This window comes from Pecten maximus, chromosome 11 (assembly GCF_902652985.1).
Source record: "Pecten maximus chromosome 11, xPecMax1.1, whole genome shotgun sequence".
Classification (NCBI taxonomy): Eukaryota; Metazoa; Mollusca; class Bivalvia; order Pectinida; family Pectinidae; genus Pecten; species Pecten maximus.
This window is the reverse complement of record NC_047025.1, coordinates 21,918,501-21,937,347: the sequence shown is the minus strand read 5'-3', so window position 1 is coordinate 21,937,347 and position 18,847 is coordinate 21,918,501.

The window sequence follows — 18,847 nt, the reverse complement described above, 5'->3', positions numbered from 1 at the left end:
ACACGAATTTACAAGAATGTGCGTTGTTTTTGGACAAGCATGAGGTTAATTAAATTTCTTTTTGAGTTTGAAACTGATAACATCTTACGCAATTCATACTGTTCGCCATCTGAAAAGGACGGTGTAGCGGTTCCTTCTTATACTTTGGGACACTGCATTTTTTTGAAAGTTGACTATTCTTTCATGAAAAAGCAAATCACCAAGGTGGACAAAAATACACTTTATTTTTTTTATGAAGTCTGATCAATTTAATCTATTGCTGTTATTCATTTCTCGCCACACCTTAGAGCATCAAACAATGTAAAAAAAATAATGTATACGTTGGTCAATATGTCGATCACCGAGAAGCACGTGTCAATTTTACAGCAATATAGATCAATATGGTACATTACTTTATGCCTCTTAATATCAGTCCCCGAATAGCACAGCTGCCATTGATTAATGATATTGATCTTTTATTTCATATAATGTTATTTAGATCTATTTTTCTGACAAAAATGATGTATTACCGTGATTTGAAAATTTGTAAAACAAAGCAAGCATAGCTATTATATCCAAAAATAACAATGCTATTTAAGTATATATGAGATGATTATCTTTAAGAATACAAATCATACATTAATGCTATTTAACCTAAAGTCTAAAGGCACTGTTGGTTTTAGTGAGGATACTCTTGATCTTAACAGCAAACCAAAGACACTTAACTTCGTTAGGTGATAAAAACTAACAGAAAATGAAATAGCGTAAACGACCAGGAATAAAAAGCTGCCGCTTCAGCAGAACATTAACCAAAGGCCTTGACTAACCAAAAGTGTCGAGTGATGATTAGGAGGAAAACAATGGACTAACCAAAGGTATCGAGTGATGATTAGGAGGAAAACAATGGACTAATCAAAGGTAACGAGTGATGATAAGGAGGAAAACAATGGACTTACCAAAGGTGACGAGTGATGATTAGGAGGAAAACAATGGACTAATGAAAGGTGACGAGTGATGATTTAGAGGAAAACAATGGACTTACCAAAGTGTCGGGAGATGATTAGGAGGAAAACAATGGACTAATCAAAAGTGACGAGTGATGATTTAGAGGAAAACAATGGACTAATCAAAGGTGACGAGTGATGATTTAGAGGAAAACAATGGACTAATCAAAGGTGACGAGTGATGATTGGGAGGAAAACAATAGACTAATCAAAGGTGACGAGTGATGATTTAGAGGAAAACAATGGACTAACCAAAGGTGTCGGGTGATGATTAGGAGGAAAACAATGGACTAATCAAAGGTGACGAGTGATGATTAGGAGGAAAACAATGGACTAATCAAATGTGACGAGTGATGATTTAGAGGAAAACAATGGACTAATTAAAGGTGTCGAGTGAAGATTAAGACGGAAAACAATGGACTAACCAAAGGTGTCGGGTGATGATTAGGAGGAAAACAATGGACTAATCAACGGTGACGAGTGATGATTAGGAGGAAAACAATGGACTAATTAAAGGTGTCAAGTGATGATTAGAGGGATAAAATAGACGGACAAGAGGTTTATGGGGGAAAGCGACAGAGACATAAGTAAACATCTAAATAATCAGAGGACTTAGCATTTCAAGGTCTTTGTTAAATAAAAGATGTGAGAGATAGAATGGAGTCGCATGCTATATTAGATATTGTTCAGCACATTTTAGTCCTTAAATATATCTGTGGATCCTTTATCGGTTAGTTACTAGCCAGATTAAACTTCACGAATCAATCGAAAAACCGATTATCAAACTTAAATAGAAGAATTACAGTCAAACATAATAAAGCAGTAATCATTCACAGTATAGGAAAATCTATTAGTATACTCTAGCGCGGATAATTGGTTTGTTTTGGAATATTTTCATCAACAAAATGCTTCTCAGAGTAAGTGTTAAAAACATCACTTGACTGACCCTGTAACATTGCCTTTACGTGTGTCTAAATAAGTCATATATGGCTGGACATAATTGACTTTTGGAAGAATATCAAATAATGTGTTTTATATGTTGTAGGATGTTTAACACTTTAATAAACAATTGAACTTGAACTTGTTATAACAAACGTGGGGTGTCTAGCCCGAGGCGCTAACTGTCCTAATGAGTCTACACCTTAGAGGTAACTAATTACTTACCCAGTACATGAAGATCACTTGATCAATGACGTGTTTATATTGTGATCGTATCATTACACACGTAGACTGGCCCCCTGTCTCTAGAACATTAAAATTAAAAATAAAATTGAGCTTTATGATTTTGGTCCCTAGGATATGTCTAGTTCTAAGTTTCAAACTAGAAGCAGATAATCTAGTATTAGAATCTAGCATGGCTATTCTTTACAAAAACTTAGCATCAGGTGGTCAGTCTATTATACACGTAACACGACATTAAGGGTCATCTATATAGAAGAATACTGTTGTATGTTAATAACGAATAGATATTCTACAAATCCACACAACTAGCAATGTGATATACCAAAATGTTTAAGCGTGTAGTTCCACAAAATCATCAATAACTTGCTGGAAATACCGTTTCTTCTGTAGAGTTACTTTATGGTAATATGAAACAGAGAATAATTGTAAGTCACACAAATGATCAAACCTTGAAAATAACCATGCCGTTATCTAATGTGTTAAGCTGTTTGTAAATTTCAACAAAAATGTGAAAAATTCCTGTTTCAGGGAGACAGAATCAGCTCATTTGTATCACACATATTGCACAAAACAGCCATTTTGACTATCTGGTTATTTTGTGCAATATCTGCGATACAATTGAGCTAATTTCATCAATAAAGATAATTGTTGAAAGCAAGGCCCATGGTTAGCCATGCTACATACTAAAAATTGATTTGAATTGAACATGATTGGAAGTTTTTTAACAACTACCAAAAGCCCCCTCCACAACTAATTTTACAAATATTGTGATAGCGACTCATTATATTTATAATTCATAAAGAAAGAAAATTAAAGAAGAATGGAAGGAAGAAAGACATTTTAATTTAAGAGATTCCTTGAAGGTCGCGTTGGAAATAAGGACCAACAACAAGCAGAATGTTCGGTAAATGCACGCCCACCTTCCAAATAGAACGACACACTGTACGATATTTAGTACGACCATACATATAACAGCATTAAGGAGGAATAAGTTAGACGCATTTTAGATATTCTACAAATACATTTTTTGCATTTTTGTGTGGAATACATATTTATACATTTCAGCGACACAAATATTGTATTAACAAAAATAATAATGCATCAAAATGATCTTACTCTACTGGAAGCTGTAGAAATGGAGCTGTGATGTGGCCGTTGTTCTATATAATTACCGCCTCAAAGCTTCGGCCAATGACCTGGACAGTAGAAATAGGTATTAATTGGGCCTTGGGACAATCTATATATAGTTTATATAGGAATGAACTTTCGACTGTATATTCGAACTATACAAACAAGATAGCCACACGGAAAATACAGTTGTCTTCCTTTCTGAACAATGATACGAGATATCTAACATTTGAAGGATACTGTCGACAAGTATCACATTGTCATAAAGAAACACACTAGTGGAGCGAAAAACTCAAAAAGAAAAAAAATGATGCATATTTTTTTTCAAGATGGCACCCTTTACGACCAGGAAAGTGTAGCATGGTAAGGAAAATGCTATGAATACTTCATTCATCATCAGTAATCAGTTTTGAGAAATGCGGTGTTATGTGATAATATTATCTCTGGAGAATAAAAAGGCATAAAACAAACCTTGCTGTTTTGACTAAAAAATGAGATATGCATCATTGGAGAGGGAGAGACAGAGAGGATACCGTCAGGAGAAGGGTGTCTGTGGTTAGAGAGGGGGCGACAGAGAGGATACCGCCAGGAGAAGGGTGTCTGTGGTTGGAGAGAGGGGAGAAACAGAGAAGATACCGTAAGGAGAAAGTTGTATGTGGTCAGAGAGAGGTGGGACAGAGAGGACATCGACAGGAGGAGGTTGCATGTCGTCGGAGAGAGGGAGAGACAGAGAGAATACCGTCAAGGAAATGGTGTCTGTTGTCGGAGATAGGGATAACCAGAGAAGATACCTTCAGGAGACGGTTGTCTGTGGTTGGAGAGAGGGGAGAAACAGAGAAGATACCGTAAGGAGAAAGTTGTATGTGGTCAGAGAGAGGTGGGACAGAGAGGACATCGACAGGAGGAGGTTGCATGTCGTCGGAGAGAGGGGAGAAAGAGAGAATACCGTCAAGGAAATGGTGTCTGTGGTCGAAGAGAGGGAGAAACACAGAAGATACCGTCAGGAGAAGGTTGCCTGTGGTCGTAGAGAGGGGGGGACAAAGAGGATACCGTCAGGAGAAGGTTGTCCGTTGTCGTAGAGAGTGGGGGGGCGGCAGTGAGGACATTTCCAGGAGACAGTTGTATGTGGACGGTGAGAGGGAGAAACAATGAGAATACCGCCAGGAGAAATTTGTATGTGGTCGGGGAAAGGATGAGACAGAAAGAATACCGTCAGAAGGTTGTCTTTGGTTAGAGAGAGGGGAGACAGAGAGGGGATACTGTCAGGTGTAGGTTGCATGTGGTCGGCGAGAGGGAGAAACAGAGAATATGATGTCAGGAGAAGGATGTCTGTGGTTGGGGAGAGAGAGAGAGAGAGGGGGGGGGGGGGCAAAGAGGATACCGTCAAGAGAAGGTTGGATGTAGTCATAGAGAGAGGGGCAGTGAGGACACCATCAGGAGACAGCCATCAGGAGACAGTTGTCTGTGGTCGGTGAGAGGTAGAAATAGAGAAGATACCGTTAGGTGAAGGTTGTCTGTGGTCGTAGAAAGGGGGAGACAGTGAGGACACCATCATCAGAATGTTGGCTGTAGTCGGAGAGAGTGGAAAGGGAGAGGATACCGCAAGTAGGAGAAGGTTGTCTGTGGTCGGGGTGAGGGGAGGCAAATAAAATACCGCCAGGAGAAGGTTGGCTGTAGTCGTATCACAAATTATTCAGTCACATTAAAATACCAATATTTCATGTTATTTTCATTTCCCCCAATAATCTAGTGACAGTAGACATCACCAGTGATTGTTAGGAAGAGGTCAAGTCATTTCTTTATTCCACACGAATTGTGAAACTGTCCCTGGACTCTTCATCTAAAGACAAAATATCGTAGGCGGCTTAATGATGTTTTCGTAGCTTATATTTTAGTGACAATTTGCAGCCGATAATCTTGGTTTTGCTAAAGTTTATCTTTTCATGAGCAATAATGTGGAAATCATCAGTGGAGTAGAAATAGATATCCTATCAATATCTGACTGTACTGTAGAGCTTTGACTGCTTCCCGTCTTCTGGTTTACACGAACAATCACGTTATACAAATAATTCAAAGATTTGTCATTTTGTTTAATCGAACTTATGACACGGAGTGTATTAATGAGACGAGAGAGCTGCTCTTCGCCCAAAAGTGTACAAGGATCGACCGAATTCATCTAATAATGCTGCTCTTCTAGAAAAATGTGGAAAAGGAAATTGACAAGGGTATACTAGTCTCCGAATCACGTCTTGTACTGATACAACACATACTGATACCATCAGATTGAAACTAACCAATAGCCTGATGGAACAGGGGAGCGTTGTAGAAATCCTGACTGCCATTGCTTGCTAACTGTTTTAAATTTACATGAGGATGGATAGGAGAATTGTGCGCATTTAATATCTCAACTTTCAGAAAGGCATATTTACAGACCCCCTTTTGTAAAAAGTTTGAAACAACTTTTTAAAAGTATTTCTTGTTGTTTGACTGAAATTACAAGTTCAGAAGTTTAAATGATACCTTATGGCTGAATTGAGTCTGAAAAGCAACAAGTTCACTCCGAAATAGGGCCAATTGGCAAGTACGCCTGACGCATGATTTTATTGCCACGTATGCGAGAGAAATATTGGCGATAGTATTAATGAATTGTAAAACTTTTTTATTGATCATATTCCTGGCGAACATGACCATATTGTCAAATATACATTATATTGGTGTTACTTTTATGCCTTTGCTTATAGTTTATTTACTCAAAGATTTTCAACAGGATGTTTTGATTACCTAAGCAAGGGTACTATTTCTGACTAAATACTTTTATTATATACATAATAGTATGTAAACTATATAGACAGATATATTGTAATATCTTATCGGTACTTATTAGCTAAACGGAAGTATAAATATGTTTTACATCTTACCAAATTTATTAGAGTTCCTACCACAGAGAGGTTATGGGTAGCTCAACACTGGTTTGTTGTGTACTCTGATCCAGACCCAAATATGACATACATTATTACAAGGTATGGAGACGGAATCACCCTATTGTAAACATTGGTAGTGTAATTGAGTATGTTTATTAACAAAACAACTAGAGGAAAAATATGTAAGTGATATTTTACCATATACATTTTTTTGTAATTGAGAAATTTGCCCAAAAAGACAAAGGGAGATAACTTTACGGCTTAGTAGTATTAAAGTAAATTAAATCAAGCAAATTGTTATCATAAAGAATTGCGTCGTCCATTATATACATGTACGTCCATATAGATTATTCAATAACAACTTGATATAATATTTAGAGCATTTTCGTTGTCACTGCCACATTTTTTACCTCAAAACTGTCGCCATCTGGAAAAATCCGGAAGAATTTTTTTGACGATGCCGCAATATCTAAATCATTTAGTTATTACTTAAATTACATGTTTTTATCAAAAAGGGCAACTTTTGGGCATATTTGGCACCAATACTCTCCACTATTAGCTTTGTGTCGCTATTACATGTATTCTGTGGCGATAAAGATACTTTTCACTTCTTTATGTACATTTACATCATTCGCTAGATAACAATATGTTGTAAGTCTCGGTAGCATAATCCAGTGAAGATAATTTAAAATTAAGAATTCAAAATCAAAGCATTAAAACTCAGAAACCTGCAAAAATGTGTTCTTGAAAGCTTTTTCGAATCACTGAAAATATATAATTTGTGCAATCAGACAACAGACTCACGGTTATTGCAAGGCAAATACAGTATCATTATATCTATTTATTGTTTACAAAAATATAGGTCTATACTAGAAATAAACAGTCTACGACAGGTTTATTTGTAGACACGAAGACAGACAAACGTGTCAGATGATCCTGCAGTTAATTGGAACAACTCAAGATATTTTCTCGGTTGTTACAATGTTATTTCCTGTAATTTTCTGGCCTTATCCATTTGAAGGTTACCAAGAATTCCGTAAGTGTGAATTTAACGGAAGTATTCAATCTGTGTGAGAGGAGTAAAAGAAGGCTTTTAAGGTTTTCAGACAAGTGACGGCAGCATATGGCTTTTTGCGCTCACAGACAATTACATAAGCTGGTTTAATATGGACAGTATGAATCGAGAGTGTTCGTGTACAGGGGATAAAATTAGATAACAGTGGTAATTTGGTTTATGTATTTTCGTTTTAATTATCACGCATTTAATCATTGACCATTACAACAACAGTTATTTGCTGTGCTGTCTTTTGATTGGGGTTATGCGTGTTCTATGACAGCAGTAAACCAGCTGCAGGCTCTGACCAGGGCCAGGCTGACACTAAGGGTAATTATCCACCTGACGCAGCTGTGTCTAGAAATTTTATGTTTCGCCCGCTGTCATTGTCTTAGTAAATGTACAGGTTTAAGTGTTCTTGTTGGATAAGATCGAATATTAGAACGAACATTAGCTGTCTTCGAAAGAATGACCTTCATTTTGTTGAATTACCTAACGTTTCGTATCACCAACATTTGTTTAACCCAACAGAACACACAAAACAACATAGACAGCATTGGAATCTACACGTAGTCTAATATTTCTGTCAGGGAACTTTTATCGGGTATTTAGCTTACGTTTTTGGTTCCTGTCTAATGCTGGAAACGACTTGTTAAGATATATCTATTTTTACTCAATTTGAATAATTAATAGTTACAAAATAAATTGTTAATAGAAAAAAAAAGAATAGTTCATAGTAAACAGGAGTGTCTCCACACATCGTCGCGTTCGCTTTACAGTACAATCAATGAAACTGTTTTTTCGTAACTTCACATAAGAGATGGAAACTATCACAGTAACATGAATCCCCGACAATGAGAGAATCTGATGTAAATATATATCGATATTTTCAGTCGGCTAACAGCCTTAATGGACTCGGAACACGATCAGTAGTAGACTAACGTAGTGTTCAAGTACAGTGCTTCTGAGAGACAGTCTAATCAAAATAAGACCGGTAATTTCCGCTCCTCTACGATACACTGCAATACCAGCTCTAACAATATCCCGTAGGAGGTCTTCTCAGCATGACCTTTGATATCAGCCAATCAGCGCGCCGCCTATGAAATTGTCGGTGTGATTCAATTCTTCGGAAGTATACATACTTACGCAATGTTCTCGAGGTATTCTGATAGTCGAAAGCAACGATACACAATATGGCTTCGCCAACTCCGGCATCTCCGAGAACACCTCAACGATTTTGTATCTTAACAAACGTGTGCTCCCTGTGTAATTTTTTTCTTAACTGTGCACAGATGTACAGTAGCGATTTTCCAAAACCAGTTGGCAACCCAATCCGTCCTATCATATCTTGTATAATTGTTTTCTGTTCTCCGTTCAATGTATCGTCCAGACGATAAGCACCTTTTCTTTTATTACCGTAGCCATCAAGATAGTCCACAAATGATGTTTGTGCGTATCTCAAATCAAGCGCTGCGTCGTAAATATTAAGAAGACGCAACCGAAGGCTCTTGTAAGACTCTTTTTCATTGGTTAACTAATGTCGTCATTGGCCAGTTTTCATTGTCTTATATCTAAAGATCAAAGGTCATGCTGAGATGACCTCCTGCGGGGTATTGATAGATCTTGTATTGCGGTGTATAGTAGAGGAGCGGAAATTACAAGTCTAATTTTAATTAGATTGTCTGAGAGAGAAACTCAACTAGGTATAAAAATCGCGTTATCTGTGAATAATGTCGCGTTATCTGTGTATAATGTCGCGTTATCTGTGTATAATGTCGCGTTATCTGTGTATAATGTCGCGTTATCTGTGTATAATGGCGCGTTATCTGTGTATAATGTCGCGTTATCTGTGTATAATGTCGCGTTATTTGTGTATAATGTCGCGTTATCTGTGTATAATGTCGCGTTATCTGTGTATAATGTCGCGTTATTTGTGTATAATGTCGCGTTATCTGTGTATAATGTCGCGTTATTTGTGTATAATGTCGCGTTATCTGTGTATAATGTCGCGTTATCTGTGTATAATGTCGCGTTATCTGTGTATAATGTCGCGTTATCTGTGTATAATGTCGCGTTATCTGTGTATAATGTCGCGTTATCTGTGTGCAATGTCGCGTTATCTGTGTATAATGTCGCGTTATTTGTGTATAATGTCGCGTTATCTGTGTATAATGTCATGTTATCCTGATAAGATGTTATAGTCAATGACAACTATGATCCATTTCAGAACCAGAAAAAAATCACGCACATCGTTTACTAGTCTTGAAAACCGTTAAATAAGTTTTTTTTAATATACAACAGGCTGTACCAAAACACAAACGATTCTAACATCATTAAGTTAATATGAATAAATTTAAACTGCATCATATACAAGAAGTCATGACAATAGTAAATTTAATCTGAAAACGATGCAATATTTTCTGTACGTAATAATTTGTGTTGTACGGAATACAGTTGAAATCCTTCGACAGATCCAGAAGAATTACCGCAACAGTTTTGTTATGATCTAGGGACCGTCACCAATTCTTCACTAGACTTAGTAAGATTGTCTGATCTAAAAATCAAAACTACCTGCTAGTCATGTTTGCTTGTTTGTTTTAAGGGATTTAACGTCTTCGCAATAGCCACTGTCATCGAGTATCAAGGACACACTTAGAATAAGTAACCAAAGTATAGAAAGATAGAGCAGTTAGCAAAGATGAGCAAAATTTAATATCCCAAGTGTTGCCATGGTAACAGACGCACGACAAGAAATGGCGCCCATAGGCTGTGATATAGTGTGTTATCTTTAGTTAGTATGTAGCATATAACTTAATAGCTGGTGAACAATGATAGAAAACCTAAATTGCTAGTCGTAATTTAACTTTAAATGATATCTCTTTCTACCGGAAAATAGATTCAAGTTAGATGAGTTCATCTGTTTTTATTTACTCAGATGAGCAATAAAAATGGTCTCGATATTTTCCAGTTTATTCCCTCCACAATGCCTCATTCAATGAGTTGGGTTTTTCTGATAATAGAAAAAGATATTTCCGAAGCATGATATTATCATTGTTTTCATTGAACATTTTACCAATTTAACATATGATAACCTGATTAATATCAATCTTCCCATACATGCTTGATACTGATCCATGTCTTACCTCGTCTGTCGCATAACGTATCTACTCCAGTGGTGTGCTGTATGAGGCATTCACTAGAGAAACGCCTGTCGTGTTATAATAATTCTTGTAGAAACCTTGGAGTACGTTAGACCGAGCATTTTGTGTTTGTATTGTAATTGTCATTCAAACTGTGTATAGTCTATCTCTCGGCAACACATGTCATCCATTTTATTACAAAGTACACATTCATCAGGCAGGTTCATTTGGATCAGTTTTAATCTTCTCTTGTCATATAACGCTGGAATATCATTAAATATAAGTTTATATTAAGATAACAATGCGCTGTTTTAGGAATAGCGTCTTTTCCTGGAATGACAGAACTGGCGAAAGTATGTATATACATTTACTTATGTTGGCATTGAACGAAGTTGAGAAAAACAATACCGTATAATATTATCAGGTAATTGTTATAGACATCAACAAACAATTTAAGCCATATCTTATATTATACCGTTTTAAAATAAATTGACACAGAAAAAGTGTTCTCATTGTACATTTGTATTACTTATACGTCGAATTATTTTAACATTGAGCTTTTAACTTAGGTAATCTAGTAAAAGAAAAAAATACCAACTAATCAAGGTATTTTCACGAGGATAAAGCTGAGAGAAATTCGTGGAAACCCATTATTAAATGAACTAGATAACGTCTTACTTTACTGATTGTATTCCATCTTCACGTTCTGTTCACAATACATTTAATGTTATCCTGTTATATAGCGCTATGGTGGAACGATTTTCAATTAGTTAAAATCATCTGTTTCATGTTTTCATTTGAAGACAAAAGACTTCTAACAATGGCACCTGTTGTGGTCTACCTATATCGGTCGACCTGAAACCTAATGACATTTATAGTCATCCACGTTATAGTTCTGAATAGACACACTTAATTAGACTAGGTCTAACGTACCTATAACATCAACGCCTTTCTGATCTGACTATGTGTTGATGTAAGGAAGCTAGAAATGGAAATAGATACTGATGAAAGAAAGGAAACAATACGTGTTATTGTAAGTTCATGACGCGGATGAGGCTGAAAGTAGCAGAAAAGATAAGTTTTTGCCACGATTCTCTATCCACTGTAACACTGAGACTCACTATTTCGTTCCTTTGGACAGCCTGGTACTCCACTATCATGACGCATGCATCATACCGGTTTCCCCCAACTATAGAATATTACATTTAATGCTGCATTTAGTCGAAATAGAAATAGTGAGCCGATATGGATCGTCACACCTCAAGTTCTTACATTTATAACTATTAAAATCAATATAAGCATAGTTATACAATATGAAGGTAATGCAATTTCGCAGGTAATTTCATCTCGGACCTAAATGCTTCACATCTTAACGTGGTTCTACCTTTGAAATTCCCTCTTTCGCGACCATCGTGCCTTTCTTACAAACAAATGCTTTTCTAGGAGTTCTTGGAGTGCTATACATGTACTACCCAATCTTGTTAACATGATCTGTTCATGGCTTCGATTACTTTGTGTTACGCCTGAATGCCCCATCGGTACCATCATTCGGCACTATGTAGCGTGTATCAAGGGGAAACCCGACCTACAATGTTTCCATAACTGAAATTTCTGCAGATCAAAGTTCGTAGGAAGACAAAAAAAAGTAAGGTTGAGATTGAGGTTGCCAGATGGTAAGGTATGCTGGTGTTTTTTTTTTTTTATTGTATTGCTATGTTTTACAGTAATTCTGCAGGGCCACGTCTTAATTCTTAAGAATATGAATTAAAAAATATACAGATGCTTTCTCTTTCCAGAGGAGAGTGTAATGTCTAAATTTTATTAAATCGAATTTATGATAGGGTCAGCGCACCCCTAGTCTATCTTAAAACATTATCTATATCGATTCTAATATATTCTTACCTCCCTCTGGGGTGTGGCATGCAATTGTTTCTTTATGGAATTTGGGAATTTACTGTCTTAAAAGTTGCACATTGCAGTTTTCCTACATTTATTGCCCTAGTTGTAGGTCGAAATTATGAAACAGGACTTTAATGCTATTTATTTACTATGTTACAATGTCTACCTTCAGCTTTTTATTCGGATCATCTTGCAGTCATCCATATTACGAACAATTATGTCCGTTATTCGGACCATCTAACACGATTACAACGTCTTTCATCAAAGGATGACCGCAGCGAATCGGTCAGGGTGTTCCGAATATAAGTTTGTCTGAAATCTACGAGGGACTCCGCATGAGGGAGACATCACCGAGATGAGAGAGATCCTATGTACTCAGGTTCGATACTATTGTTCTTTACGGATTATTACGTTTATATTGAAGCATCACTATTTTAAAAGATTTTTAAAGCCTCACTCATTTGTATTACTTATACGGCGAATTATTTTAACATTGAGCTTTTAACTTAGGCAATCTAGTAAAAGAAAAAAAATACCAATTAATCAAGGTATTTTACGAGGATAAAGCTGAGAGAAATTCGTGGAAACCCATTATTAAATGAACTAGATAACGTCTTACTTTACTGATTGTATTCCCTCTTCACGTTCTGTTCACAATACATTTAATGTTATCCTGTTATATAGCGCTATGGTGGAACGATTTTCAATTAGTTAAAATCATCTGTTTCATGTTTTCATTTGGAGACAAAAGTCTTCTAACAATGGCACCTGTTGTGGTCTACCTATATCGGTCGACCTGAAACCTAATGACATTTATAGTCATCCACGTTATAGTTCTGAATGGACACACTTAATTAGACTAGCTCTAACGTACCTATAACATCAACGCCTTTCTGATCTGACTATGTGTTAATGTAAGGAAGCTAAAAATGGAAATAGATACTGATGAAAGAAAGGAAACAATGCGTGTTATTGTAAGTTCATGACGGGGATGAGGCTGAAAGTAGCAGAAAAGATAAGTTTTTGCCACGATTCTCTATCCACTGTAACACTGAGACTCACTATTTCGTTCCTTTGGACAGCCTGGTACAGTGGACCCTCGATAATCCGAACACCTTCGTTCCCAGTCCAAACCGTCCGGATTACGAGTTTTCCGGACTGCCGAATTTCGTGTACCAGGTCAAAAAAATTGTCGTGTAAGAGTTATCTCCCTTGATTATATACAATCCGTGACGTTTCATAAACACGTCTAATTGTCAGACTTTTTAACAATAAATATACTTATGTTTCTGATATGATTCTTGTTTTGTTTTGTAGAAAGTAAAAAATAAACTATGTTTTTAAAAGAACATGTAAAGTGAAAGTTGTTTTATTTATAGCGGGCATATGTGACCTACAAACAACTCACATGTGTCACGTCCCGGAGGTTCACAAACTAGTAGAAATTACAAACGTTAAATACCTTAAATAAAATACCCGGATTTTACAACTTACCGTCAGTTCATGTTTCTTTATGATTTTTACGTACCAGAAACCCCAAGCTATCTATTTAAAAGTACGCGACACCAGCGAGAACTACCCAAGATGTCCGAAAATTATTAAACCCGTATTCACTTAACAATGTGACGCTTAGTTAAGTATTTAACGACTATTGACTAATTTGTGTGTAATCAACCCAGTTCTTGTGATCACTGCTTAATCCGTAAATGTGTATGTAATTAATAACATGCATCTTTCAATGAGTCGTCGTTTCACGTAACGGTGTTACAAAGCCGATATCCGTGTTTACCCAATACAAGTGTTAATGATGTTAATTACCGATCATAAATTTATTACATGTATTTGAGATTGATTAATTATCGTATCACGTACTGTATGTTTGTGCATAAATTCTGTAACATTTAGGTCGTAGAGAAAAAGCAATGTACCGTTATAAAAACAAAAGCTAACTGTTACACATTGTAACACAGGTAAACACCCGGGGCTATGACCTGGCAGCGGTCGCTATGACTACGCACAGTGTCAAGCGATAGTCTGTACAGCTGTCGACATGGGTGACTTGCCCCGACATTTTTTTCTCCTCGTGGTGAAAAAATCGTCCGGATTATTGAGGGAAATTTACTAATGAAAAGTACGTTCCGTTCCCAAAATGGGCTTCCGGAATCGGAATCCGAATTTCCGGACTGGTGAGTACAAATAACGTTACGGAAATCCGTTCCCGTGCATTTCCGTCCGGACTGTGAGTTTTCCGGACTATCGGCGTCCGGATTATCGCGGGTCCACTGTACTCCACTATCATGACGCATGCATCATACCGGTTTCCCCCAACTATAGAATATTACATTTAATGCTGCATGTACTCGAAATAGAAATAGTGAGCCGATATGGATCGTCACACGTCAAGTTCTTACATTTATAACTATTAAAATCAATATAAGCATAGTTATACAATATGAAGGTAATGCAATTTCGCAGGTAATTTTATCTCGGACCTAAATGCTTCACATCTTAACGTGGTTCTACCTTTGAAATTCCCTCTTTCGCGTCCATCGTGCCTTTCTTACAATAAATGCTTTTCTAGGAGTTCTTGGAGTGCTATACATGTACTACCCAATCTTGTTAACATGATCTGTTCATGGCTTCGATTACTTCGTGTAACGCCTGAATGCCCCATCGGTACCATCATTCGGCACTATGTAGCGTGTATCAAGGGGAAACCCGACCTACAATGTTTCCATAACTGAAATTTCTGCAGATCAAAGTTCGTAGTAAGACAAAAAAAATTAAGGTTGAGATTGAGGTTGCCAGATGGTAAGGTATGCTGGTGTGGGTTTTTTTTTTTATTGTATTGCTATGTTTTACAGTAATTCTGCAGGGCAACGTCTTAATTCTTAAGAATATGAATTAAAAAATATACAGATGCTTTCTCTTTCCAGACGAGAGTGTAATGTCTAAATTTTATTGAATCGAATTTATGATGGGGTCAGCGCACCCCTAGTCTATCTTAAAACATTATCACCCTAGTCTATCTTAAAACATTATCACCCTAGTCTATCTTAAAACATTATCACCCTGGTCTATCTTAAAACATTATCTATATCGATTCTGATATATTCTTACTTCCTCTGGGGTTTGGCATGCAATTGTTTCTTTATGGAAATTGGGCATTTAATGTCTTAAAGAGGCTTGCCCGCAGAGAGATCAGAAAAATTGGCTAATAGAAAAAGATTTTTTAAACATGACAGATTGTTGGAATTGTTGAGTTTTTCATTTTATTTTCCTTATAAAACGCTGAAAAGTGATATTAAAACCTCATCTTTAAATATTATTTATTTAATCGCAACCCGCAATAAGTCTAATTTGATTGACACATCAAAGAAACAAGCACGTGCACAGTGCCGCACAATGATAACTTCAAAGGCAGCGGCGATTTACAAAGAAGATTTGCCGTTATATTCCATACATTTCCCTCTCAGGTTGAGTTTTAAAACGTCTTTTAAATACATATTCTGTAATTGTTTTCAAGAAATAAAGTCGGAAAGCCTCTAATTTTGTCACATAGAAACGTGTACTGAAGTTTATTTAGTGATCGGAGATATGTTGTTTACCGGTCCGTCTGCGGGTAAGCCTCTTTAAAAGCTGCACATTACAGTTTTCCTACATTTATTGCCCTAGTTGTAGGTAGAAATTATGAAACAGGACTTTAATGCTATTTATTTAGTATGATACAATGTCTAACTTTTTATTCGGATCATCTTGCAGTTATCCATATTAGGAACAATTATGTCCGTTATTCGGACCATCTAACACGATTACAACGTCTTTCATCAAAGGATGACCACAGCGAATCGGTCCGGGTGTTCCGAATATAAGTTTGTCTGAAATCTACGAGGGACTCCGCATGAGGGAGATGCTATGCACGCGAAGGAGATTTGAAGCTTAGTCTCCAAGACAACTGACGGCTCTCAAATAATCCCTTACTGTGTTACATGTATGAAGCATAATAATATATGTTATTAATTTAATATTATAAGTTTCATTCCCAAGAGTTTCATAAAATATTTTCGATATTTATAGTCTGCCTGCCTGGCGTGGCCATTACGGACAATGATGGTAGTGTATTGGAGGTTGGTATGTGTCTGGAAATCAACACTGATAATAGGGTTCACGCATCGTCCACACATACTGTGATATAGAGTATCATAAAGATTAGGTTGCACAACAGACCGACGCATTGTTAAACGCTGCTTGGGGAGAAATCATCTTATTTATATAATAAGAATATTAAAATTTGATTATCCCTATCAAATTGAACACCAATTTCTAACTGCAATATTCCTAAAACAGTACTCGTTTATTTTATCTTAGGTTATTTTAGAATGGTGCTATTGATAAGGAATGATCTTTATTAGTGGTATATCAGGAATCATTTCCTTAGAAAAACGTTTGCCATAAATAACTATTACATCAAAGAATATTTTTCAATACCTAAGTGATTTTTAATGTGGAGTTGTTTTGATAGGAATCCATTTCACACGATCAAATATCAATATGTCTACTTATCTTATCCGATAAATAAAATCTCACTCTCATCTTAAATAAAACTGCACATTCAAAGATTTTGATTTAATTATCAATCATATTTTATGAACCAGATCAACAATATAACTAAGTGAGAGCATTGGCAGGCTATAGCAGTAATTTATGGTCTTGGCAGGCTTTAGCAGCAGTATATAGTCTCAGCAGGCTATGGCAGCAGTATATAGTCTCAGCAGGCTATAGCAGCAGTATATAATCTCAGCAGGCTATAGCAGCAGTATATAGTCTCAGCAGGCTATAGCAGCAGTATATAATCTCAGCAGGCTATAGCAGCAGTATATAGTCTCAGCAGGCTATAGCAGCAGTATATAGTCTCAGCAGGCTATAGCAGCAGTATATAGTCTCGGCAGGCTATAGCAGCAGTATATAGTCTCAGCAGGCTAAAGCAGCAGTATATAGTCTTAGCAGGCTATAGCAGCAGTATATAGTCTCAGCAGGCTATAGCAGCAGTATATAATCTCAGCAGGCTATATAGCAGCAGTATATAGTCTCAGCAGGCTATAGCAGCAGTATATAATCTCAGCAGGCTATATAGCAGCAGTATATAGTCTCAGCAGGCTATAGCAGCAGTATATAGTCTCAGCAGGCTATAGCAGCAGTATATAATCTCAGCAGGCTATAGCAGCAGTATATAGTCTCAGCAGGCTATAGCAGCAGTATATAGTCTCAGCAGGCTATAGCAGCAGTATATAATCTCAGCAGGCTATAGCAGCAGTATATAGTCTCAGCAGGCTATAGCAGCAGTATATAGTCTCAGCAGGCTATAGCAGCAGTATATAGTCTCGGCAGGCTATAGCAGCAGTATATAGTCTCAGCAGGCTATAGCAGCAGTATATAGTCTCGGCAGGCTATAGTAGCAGTATATAGTCTCAGCAGGCTATAGCAGCAGTATATAATCTCAGCAGGCTATAGCAGCAGTATATAGTCTCAGCAGGCTATAGCAGCAGTATATAATCTCAGCAGGCTATATAGCAGCAGTATATAGTCTCAGCAGGCTATAGCAGCAGTATATAATCTCAGCAGGCTAAAGCAGCAGTATATAGTCTTGACAGGCTATAGCAGTAGTATTTAGTCTCGGCAGGACATCGTGAATACAGGATACAACGACAAACAGAAACAGTGGAAATACACAACGAAATGTAAGCCTCTTATATAACTATCAACAGAAAAGACAAAAAAAGAGGAAAGAAATTACACCAATAACAGGACTATTGTTATTGATGTCACAAAACGTATCTAGATTGATATTTTTTAATTATTCATTATTTTGGAAGAATACATATCTAAATAAAATCACGTTTTTAGAATAGTTTTGAATGTAAGTCTCGATTTGAATAAGAACGACACTCTTTTGAATAAAAAAAAACCACAATCTTTTGAATATAAAGAAACCAGAACTTTTTAATACGACTGACAGTAGTGTAATTATACGTCACATTTTAAAAATTCAAATCACAATATTTTAAATAAAGATTCACAATTTTTGGAATCAGAACCACAAGCGTCAATAAAACATAATCTTATAAATCAAAACCACAAACTTTTGAATATAAATCACATAAGGTATACTATTGGTTTAGTTTACTCGCCATACCTTTGGTTTAAATTGGTAATTTGGTAACTTGTAGATCTGGTCACATACATCTGTAAGAAGGGTTTACACGCGCGCTCACAACAAGAAAACTGGAGTTTATGTTTCATTTTCCAATCAGGGCATTTCATAATGTCTTCATAAAACTACAGGACAACAACAGGGAGCCTCATTACCAGTCATAGACGTCGTAAACAAGTCTTTAATGAGGCACTGAACTTTCCAGAAAACAGGCGATAATGACCACTGTGGCATTTCGTAAAATGTCTGAAAACAAGAAGAGGACATGTAAACAAATAAACAAAGCTGTGATCCTAGCGCAACGAGGGCAAGCTATGAACGAAACACAG